The sequence below is a fragment of the Carcharhinus amblyrhynchos genome, chromosome 10 (assembly GCF_965287045.1).
Source record: "Carcharhinus amblyrhynchos chromosome 10, sCarAmb.v2.hapA, whole genome shotgun sequence".
NCBI lineage: Eukaryota > Metazoa > Chordata > Chondrichthyes > Carcharhiniformes > Carcharhinidae > Carcharhinus > Carcharhinus amblyrhynchos.
The window spans coordinates 75,479,312-75,489,986 of NC_137333.1; positions in this window are offsets into that span (position 1 = coordinate 75,479,312).

Sequence of the window (10,675 nt, forward strand, 5' to 3'; positions counted from 1 at the left end):
AATGAGTGGGCTGGATATGGTTTCTGTATCTCACTTTTGAGCCAAGATGAATCATGAACATTGGCATTTGCTGGCTGAGTAAGCCACTTTTGTTATCTTTATTTATTATTGGTTTATACATTTATTCACTTTTTTAATTGGGAGCTGCTCAGTGGGCTGTTTAAATTATGAAGTAGATCGGATCTATTTCATAGGCTGAAAGTTGGCCACTCTCAATATGGGCAAATGGGGCTGCCATTTTGTACTGGCAACATCCCACAATCAGACAGATGGTCAAATTATCTGTTCAGTATTGGTTGAGGAGACCAGAAGAGCCTTAGGTATAAGTCAAGACATATTTGAAATCTACCCTAAAATAAAAATATGAGTCCACTTGTGACAAAGTGACATTATTGGTGAACAGAATGCTACCAATCACAGGAAGAACTATTTATACTTAACAAACTTCATTGGTCATATCGAATTTTACCAGCAAGGAAGGGTTATAGATTTGAACATGACAACCCTTCTTCATCACTGTGCTGTGGTGAACAAAACTTCCCGTTTTTGTGATTCTCCGCTGTTGATATTCTTTTCACTAAAATTTAGTTGAATACATTTTTAATTGTACATTAATTCTTCTAGCTGGGAAAAAGCATATTTTGCTCTCAAGACTTCGGTTCACGAGCGTGTCTTACTGTCCCAAGGGCAATTAGGAATGGGTAATACTGGCCTGGCCGGTGATGTATGAAGACCACGGATAGAATGAAAAAGAGTAGAAAAAGTTTCTGAATTACCCCAGTTTCCTCATATATTTTTACTTTGCATCCATTGAATGTAAAAGATACAGCAGTGATATTGCAAAGCATTTGTTTATTTTATGCAGTAGCAGCAAAATGAATATTGTGACCAAGAAGAAGCCACCATAATTCTTCAGCCTAATTTTCAGTCAGTTATAATGATAGTAATTACTGATGCCGGAAGACAAACCCTCAGGGTTTATCTTCAGATCAGCTTATTACTCACTTAAAGATTATTTGTTTAAATAAGTATTTTTCTCTCATTAGCTTCCCCTCCCCTTAAATCATGATATCTTTTTGAATCATAGAATCCCTACAGTGCAGAAAGAGGCCCTTCGGCCCATTGAGCCTGCACCAACCACAATCCCACCCAGGCCCTATTCCTGTAACCCTCATATTTACCCTACTAATTCCCCCTGACACCAGGGTTAATTTAGCATAACCAATCAACCTAACCTGCACATCTTTGAACTGTGGGAGGAAACCCACGCAGACACAGGGAGAATGTGCAAACTCCATACAGACAGTGACCCAAGGCTGGAATTAAACCCAGGTCCCTGGAACTGTGAGGCAGCAGTGCTAACCACTGTGCCACCGTGCCACCCAGAAAAAGAGTTGGGAAAATTCCCCTTATAAATTCCTCCATCGTTATACTGCCTTTTTGGTCAAGGTTTCATTTAAATTATGCAAGGGAGAGAGCTCCTGTCGCCATGATTACCATGGATGAGTGAAATTTCCTGGCTTATAGACCTGAAGACATTGTCACCAGGATGCAAATTGTAAACACGGTCTGCTCTGAAATGTTTCCGATTGTATTGTTCCCAGAGGGGTTTGGTTTAGTTGTGTTCAAATAAACCTTCCAAAAATTGAACACAAATCTCTTAATCCTTTCTGTGTGGAAATATCTTTCTCGCTGCTGTTTCATAGATAAAAGGGAGCCAGGTGAAAGAGAGAACTCCAAAAATAATCTTCCTTTGTATGAACAATGTTTTGGATCTCACTGAGGCTGAATGCTGTATGTACACTTGTAATTGCACACCTGATATAATGAAAAGATGCCACACTTGTCAGTATTGCTCAAATGCACCTGGAACTGATGTATTTTCGCGAGCTATTGTGCTCGATGGATTGATTCTGGCAAAAATGCATGGAATGTTTCTCAGAAGCCTAGTGAGCCATGAGGGTGACTGTCCACACCTGATTTAGAAGCAGTTCAGCTCCATCTCTAACAATGTTAATCTGCTCTATGGGAACATTCGACAATAAGGTTTCTCATGCGACAAATTGTGGAAATGATGCCAGAGAGAAAAAAAAAATTGTGCAAAGCCAACAATGTTTTATTTTAAAATATGGAGGCCTAGGAAATAGCTGATCAGAACTGGGCACAGAGAATTTCCTCTACACCAGACTGAACAAACATATATTGGGTTTCAGTCTTTAGTAAGCTACAAATGCCCACTTGTTGCTCTGACGCGACCCTCGTGTAAGTCTTTCTTTTTATTCTTTCATGGGATGTGGCATCACTGGCTGGGCCAGCATTTGTTGCCCATCCCTAATTGCCCCTTGAACTGAGTGGTTTTCTGGGCCATTTCAGATGCCAGTTAAAAATCAACCACATTGCTGTGCATCTGGAGTCACATGTAAGCCAGACTGGATAAGGATGGGAGATTTCCTTCCCTAAAGGGCATAGAGAACCAAATGGTTTTTTTACGACAATGGTTTCATCATCATCATTAGATTTTTAATTCCAGATTTTTTAAATTGAATTCAAATTTCACCATCTGTTATGGTGGGATCCGAATCTGGGTCCCCAGAGCATTACCCTGGGTTTCTGGATTACCAGTCCAGTGACAATACCACTACGCCACTTCCTCCTAGGAGAGGAGGAGGAATTAGGAAGAAGCAATTGTGTACGGGATATTGGAAAGGACAAGGATAAATATAATTTCACATTTTTAAAGTTTTAAAATGAATTTAACATGTATGTCATGCCACTGTCAGAGTGTGGTAATGGAAGGGGAAGATGACAATGAAATGAAAGAAATGTAGAGGCCTGAGTGTGTGGGTAGGTGTAGAGCAGTAAAGTGAATGTGCTGCTGCCCAAGGTAGGAGTGAAGAGACTGGCACAGCTTATTGCTGTGTGCTTTGTCTACAGTACTTGGGAACAGATGCAGAGCAAATTGCACATTTTAAACACACTGGTAAAGGAGAACAACCCGACAATACCAATGCTGAGTAGAAATTAAACATTTACAACACACGAAGGCCACTCAGCCCACCATGTCTGAGTTGGTCGAAAAAGAGTCACACAGCCTAACTCCACTTTCCAAATCTTGGTCGCAGCCTTTTAGGTAACTGTATTACAAGTACATATCCAAGTATTTTTTCAAATACAATGAAGGTTACTGTCTCAACCACTCAGACAATGAATTCCAAACCACCACCCCCCACCCATCCACCCACCCACCCCCACACCCACCCCTCTCCCGTCCCCCACCATTCTTTCATAGAGAATAATTGCAACTCCCCTTTTTGCCAATTTGTTTAAATTTATGAGCCCTTGTTTTATGACCCCTATGCTAATGAAATACTTTCTATCCATGCTGTAGGTCTCTCATAATTTTGAACAAATCAATTTTTAACAACTCTTACCCTCTTAGTAGAAAAGAGCACTGATTATTTTTGGTAACATGCTCTTAAATCTCATTTGTACCTTCTATTCTTGCATGGCATATGTGTGTGGGTATGCCTGGCAAGGTCAGCATTTGTTGCCCATCCTTAATTGCTCTTGAACTGAATGGCTGTTTCATGTCAACAATCTTACTATGGGCCTGGAGTCACATGTAAGCCAGACCAAGTAAGGATGGCAGATTTCTTTCCTCAAAGGACATTAGTGAACCAGATGGATTTTTACAACAATCAATGTTAGTTTCAATTCCAAATTTATTAACTGAGTTCAAATTCCATCAGCTGCCATGATGGGATTTGAACCCATATCCCCAGAGCATGGACCTCTGGATGACTGCTACTGTTATGGACAGGGTGAGCAATAACAGCTGAAATCCCTACCCTCTATCCTTTTTGAGAGGAAGATATATTTGTGGCTTCTATCCCTTGGGTACAGGATAGTTTGAATAACCCCGTGCCTATCGCCATCAGATGAAATATATTTCAGGCTGCTCAGACAGGCAAGAGAGGAAATAGTAGAGATTCTGACTGTGCCATGGTAGGTCCTGCCATGGGGAATGTGGGGCCCAGCCAAAAGTACATTGAGTTTCAGTGGGAGCAGACAATCCCGGAAGAGGGTGGGGCTGGAAAATCCCCACAGAATCTCTACTCTTTCTCTGAGCAGCTTAAGATATATTTCAACCAATGGTTTGAGATTCCATGCCACAAAGTGTAATCCATTATCTTATTCCATTTTCGCTGTCACCTATTCTTGCACCTTCATGAAAATTACCATTGGGTTCCTTGCACGTTATGCATCTCCTACCACGAGAGAATATACTTTCAGAATGCAACACACAACTGAATGTCTTTCACGCCTTCCAAGGACATCACACCCTAGCTGAATGATGCACTGTCAGTCAGACTGGGCTGTGCTGTATACATCTATTGACGTGGATGAATTCATTTAGTTTCCGGTATCTTGAAACTACTTTGCTGTTTGGTTAACAGATGGCTCATCACGTGCATAATCTGAGCTGCAGAAAGACCTTTTTAATGAAGCATAGGTGACACATCTCTGACATACTCAAATAGATTTCAAAGGGTCTATGGCTCTGTATGTTTCCGTAGCACTGTCTCAGAAGCAGAAAGATCTGCCTCATTGTACCATTGAACCATAGAATTCCTACAGTGCAGAAAGAGGCCATTCGGCCCATTGACTCTCCCAAAGAACATCTTACCCAGGCCCATCTCATCCCCGTAACACCGTACATTTGGCATGGCTAATCCACCCAACCTACACATGTTTGGACACTAAGAGGTAATTTAGCAGGGTCAATCCACCTAACTTGCATATCTTTGCATGGTACGAGGAAACCAGAGTACCCAGAGAAAGCACTCAAAGGCAAGGGGAGAATGTGCAAACTCCACACAGACAGTCATCTGAGGCCAGAATTAAACGTGGGTCCCTGGCGCTATGAGGTTGCAGTGCTAACCACTGCATTCCTGTATTTCTGTTGAATCTCTCTACAGATACCTGAGGGCAATGAATTCCCAAGGCAATGTCCATCCTCCAAGTTTCAAGGCTGAACTATTAATAGGTACTCATAGAATTCCTACAGTGCAGAAGGAGGCCATTCAGCCCATTGTGTTTGCACTGATTCTCTGACAGACCATCTTATCCTTGCTGTAACCCCTTAACCCCACACATTTACTCCACCAACCCCCCTAACCTATACATCTTTGGACACTAAATGGCAAGTTAGCATGGCCAATTCACCTAACCTGCACATTTTTGGACTGTGGGAGGAAACCAGAGAACCTGGAGGAAACCCATGTTGGCACGGGAAAAATGTGCAAGCTCCACACAGACAGTCACCCAAGGTCGAAATTGAACCCGGGTTCCTGGCACTGTGAGGCAGCTGTGCTAACCATTGTGCCACCCTGCCGTCCACAGTAACTGGAGAGTTATGCCCTCTGCAATTATAGGAGATGATAAAGAGAAGCCAGAAAAAGTATTTAAAAATACTAAACAATAGTTCAGGTTGATAGACAAAATTCGGCTAATTGCCTGTGACCAAAGTTGCCATCAAATGAGAATATCTATCACTGCCAAAATTATCCAACACGTCTTTGAGAGAATTCAATCCCAAGTCTAGGGTGTGTGACTCAAACTGCATTTGTTATTGAGCTCCTGAAGCTAAGACATCACCTGTCTCAGGTAAAGTCTATGAATGAGAACCAGGGAAGCCTTGACTTTGCTGACATCAGCTCAATGGGACTCTTGAGTAGAGGCAGCCCAATCATAAAAGCCTGGCTTGCGTAACCTTTCTATTGAATAGTATCACCTTCGTGCCAGTCACACACTTGTGCAACTCATACTGTGGCCAGGATTTTTGTTCCAGCCATTCATGCCCCGCTGCCGCTGCAAGCGAGGACGGACAATTTGGCGCTCAGCCAAATCGCTGTTCACTACAGCGGGACCAGAAAATCCCGCTGGCGTGAACGGCCGGAAGATTCTGTCCACAAGCTCTCCACCAGCGTGTTTACTACATCAGAGAGCAAAGAAAGCTATATATTCCCTTTTAGAAATGAATTACAAGTTGTATTCACTTGGTTGTTAAGTCATCCAAACTGCACGCAGTGTAATAAAACAAAAAAAAGGTAGAATAAGCTCAGAGGGTGGAATTTTACCGGCATGTCTGCCTGAGGTTTGTACAATCCCGCCAGAGGCCAATGGGGAAAGCTGTTCTCCAAGCCTCGCCCAGCCCCGGAATCGGGGAGAGAGTGCCGGTAAAATTCTGGACAGAGTTTCTCTTTCCAGAGATGCTGTCAGGCCTGCTGCGTTGATTCAGCACTTTCTGGTTTCATTTCAGATCGTCAGCATCTACAGTATTTTGCTTATTTTGCACACAGAGTAAGCTGTCAAGGTGATGAGGTGCACTGGACAGGACTGACTGTGCTCATCACAGATATCCAAGACATTCTGGGTTAGTGGCGTAATGTTTCAAGAATGTTTGGAATGCACACTGTTGCCTCAAATAGAAATTGAATATTTTTGAAACAGTTCTACGCCTTTCAGGGTAAAAGGGAAGTGAACCTTATCACAGTAGTGAATTAAAATTTCAACTATGTATTTTTAGCTTTCATACATCATGCTTAATTTAAATTTGGAACTGAACAGAACGAACTCGGATCCAAATGCTGATTTCATATTTTGAAATCCAAATTCAATTTTTTTCATGATCTCAGTGGAGTCAGCATTGGATCTTATTTGCCACTTGCTATTCACTGCAATTACCTGGATTGGCAAAAGATTAGGGAGCAAATCTTTCTGTTCCTGTCACCTGGATAAATTGCAAAATTGGAAAGTTATGTTAGGAGAAATCATGTGACTGAAAGGAAACTCGCCCCCACTCTACCCCCTGACATTCTGACTTTTTAAACTTCGGGTGGAAACTTGAGCAAGTAGCTTCCTTCACTGTATTCCCTCCATGCACTGTGCAATGTACCAGTAAGAAACCTCACAACATCCGGTTAAAGTCCAACAGGTTTATTTAGTAGCACGAGCTTTCGGAGCTCTGCCCCTTCACCCACCTGATGAAGGAGCAGTGCTCCGAAAGCTCATGCTACCAGATAAACCTGTTGGACTTTAATCTGGAGTTGTGAGACTTCTTTCTGTGCCCAATCCAATCCAACGCCGGCATCTCCATTTCATGGCTACCAGTTACCAGGAACAGGAAAATCTGCCTCTTCCCAGAGAATGGTTCAAACATTAGCAATCCCTCAGCAAATTTGCTGGATTATTTTCCACAACTTCGGCAAAAGATGGGTGCAAACCATGGATAAATGGGATTTTTCTGTGCGGTGGACCTTGATGACTCTAAATCAAATAAAAGGGTTTTCTGCCAATCTATCAAAGGTCCAGCAATCCCGAGGAAATTGTCAGTGCAGATTTGCACAGGTTTTCCCTCAAAGGGGTGTATTTTGTACATAAAATCACACCGCCAGCGGGTCCTGCCTAAAGTAGCGGGGCCTGAAGGCACCTGGAAGGGATGGGGCTCTCGGTGTCCCTATATTGGAGGGTCTCTCTTGTGGGGGAGGGGTGAGGCCTGTGACCGGGTGGAGGTGGTGGTCAAGTCATCCTCATGCCTGTGCGGTGTTGGAGGTGGGAGAGGGAGTACTAAAACATTTAGTGGTGGGGTGGGGTTGCCACTCTGTGATGAAGGATTGGGGCTGCCCCTCTTTTCTGTGGCACTAATAATGTGCATGGTGGGGGTGGAGAGGGGTGCTGGCACTGTACTCTGAGATCAAGACGCCCTGGAAAGATGTAGCTCCGATACCTGTGAAGCTTAGCTTGCCAGTATATTTCACATGGGGCATTTTTTTAAACTAAAGTGCATTTGAATCCCACCTGGTTAGTGCTGCCAACGTCAGCTGGAAATGCACCATTTTCCCACTGGCGGCAACACTTTAATTTCTTTCAGGAGGATCACAGTCAACGTAGACCTATATTTTAGTGCAACACCAAGAGAGAGATGTAGGCCAGGATTTTCTGGCCGCAGGCACCAAAACTGGAAATTGCTGCCCGAGGTCAATGGATTAAATAGTCCACCAAATTTTCTATCTCGCCCTCTACAATTCCCGCAGAGGGGGCAGTAGAGAAACAGCCCCATAATGTTAACAGTTTGTCTTTTAAATAACTGTCTGCCTGTATAATGATATAAAAAACTACCATATTCAAAAAACAGCTAGACATTGTCCAGGACGCTATTTCATCCTCCAATAAGAAACAGATTAATTGCTCATTCCACTTAATTGTTTTTTGCACAAATTGTGACCTTCGCCTAAGCAATAGCAATGACTACACTTCCACTATGAGTGTGCTTCATAGAGGAGTAAAATATTATGTAAGTACAATTCCTTTCAACTCTTTTCTTCCCCTGAAGAATAAGACATTTGTTCTATCTATTGCTCAAAGTCCCCCAGTCATTTTAGAATCAATTGAAATGGGATAACAGACTGAGGAAACATTCTCAGCTCTTGCCAGAAAGTTATGTGTCAACGGTGGCTCAGTGAGTAACTCTCTTTCCTGAATCTGCAGTTCTCAAGTCCCACTCAAGGGGCCTGATTTTACCATTGCATTGTGCCCGTTTTCGGGCGCTCAAACGTGGTAAAGTCGGATGTGAGGCCATTAACGTGATCCGTGCCAGTGTTCACGCAGATAGCCACTTTACCGAAACCCGGGAATAGCCGTGATCCGCTTCGTGCCTGAAATGGGCGCAATTGCAATTTGCATGCATTTCAATTGAATTAATGAACTGCCCGCCCAACTTTATCAGCACTTCCCCCTTTACTGCGGCTTTCATCGATCTGTAATTGTGCAGAAATGACCCTGCTGAATAAAAGCCTGGATTGGGCGCTCCAGCTGCTGAAGACCGAGTTCAGAGCTTCCAACTGCTCTCTGACTCAGATCGGTGGTGGGGGAGGAGAGATTTGGGGAGGGGAGGGAGAGTGGGGAGGATGCCAGATTGTTGTCTGGTTGCGGGGAGAGAGGAGGCGGAGGTGGGTCAGATGTGTCTCTGGTGGGATGGTGGGGAGGGAGGCCCCATCGTTTGCTGGTAGTGGTGTTGGGTGGGGGGGGAGCTGATCATTGTCTGCTGGGGAGGGAGAAGGAGGCGGGTCAAATGTTCCTCTGGGGTGGGAGGATGAGTGAGGCCAGACCATTCTCTGGGGGGTGGGAGGAGTGAGGCCAGACCATTCTCTGGGGGGTGGGAGGAGTGAGGCCAGACCATTCTCGGGGCGGGGGGGGGTGGGGGGGGAGGCGGGGTGGTGGTGGTGGCAGTGAGGCCAGATCGTTGATTGGGGGGGGGGGGAGCTGATCATTGCCTGAGGGGAGGGAGGAGGAGGTGGGTCAGATTTTCCTCCTGGTGGGGGGGAGGGTTAGGCCAAATGGAGGGAGGCGAGTAAGATATATCTCTGGTGGGGGAAGGAGGCCCGATTGCTCACTGTTGGGCGGGGGGGGGTGCGGGGGTGGATAGATCTCTGGAGGGGGGCATGGGGGGTCCGATACCACTCTGCAGGCGATCGGTGGGGGAGGGGATGGAGGTAGGGATTGCGATCGATCTGGTAGTGAGGCAGGTGGGTGGATAGGGGGGACAGTGATGTGTGTTGGGGTGATGTCTGAGGAGGTGGGGGTGATGTGTGGGGGCCATTGCTCCCGGGCTGCTTTCTCCACTTTCCGTGGTCCGGGAGCGATCTGACACAAACACACTTTTTCAAATTCTTCTCAATTGTGCATGCGCAGTTCAGAGCTCTGATCAGACCAGCAGTGTTTCAGGCATGCTAAGCCCCATCCACATTGCGATTTTTTTCAGGCTGATTGCCTATGGAGGTGCCTGACAGCAGATTTCTAAGTCAGACCTGAATTACACTCAGATTCAGCACTTAGAATGAAGAGGGTAAAATCAGGCCCAAGGAGTTGAGCACAGAAATCATGGCTAACCCTGCAGTGTGTTGAGCCTCTCAGTAGTAAAAGTTAGATGCATGTCCAACTTCTTCACAAACTCACTTTATCCTCTTTTACAACTCCACACACCCACACCCACCACCCAGTGCCACCTGTAACTCCATTATATATCCCAGTCAGTACTATTAACATACAAATTAGGTCTAAAGTGGAAGGTTGCAGTTAATCCATTCCTAACATAGCGCAGCAGTGAGGGAGTGCTACACTGTCAGAGATACTATCTTTCAGATGAGAAGTTAAACCACAGCCCTGTTTAGCCTCTCAGCTGGCTGCAAATGATCCTGCACTATTTTGAAGAAGTGCAGAGGAATTATTCCTGGTCAATGTGTTTGTCCCCCACCCATCATCATAAAAGCGGATTTTTATTATATTGCTGTTATGCTGCACACAGATTTATCTACTGTGTGTAAAATAAAGAGTTAGCATCAAGAGAAGCTCATACCAATGTAAATGCTTATGGAACTATGATGCAACATTATAAAATTAAGTAATTGAGCAGAAGTGCAACCTCCTGTTGAGGACTGAGATGTATATATATGTGGAAATAAACAAGAATGATTCTCATGAATAACAGTCCATGGTAGCATTCTTTGGGTAACAGGCAAACCCTAAAGAATCCTCACCTAGACCCTGAACTCAACTGAAATACTATGCTTCTTAAATGACAACAGTGAACACTCCTCAAAAAAGTATTCATAGA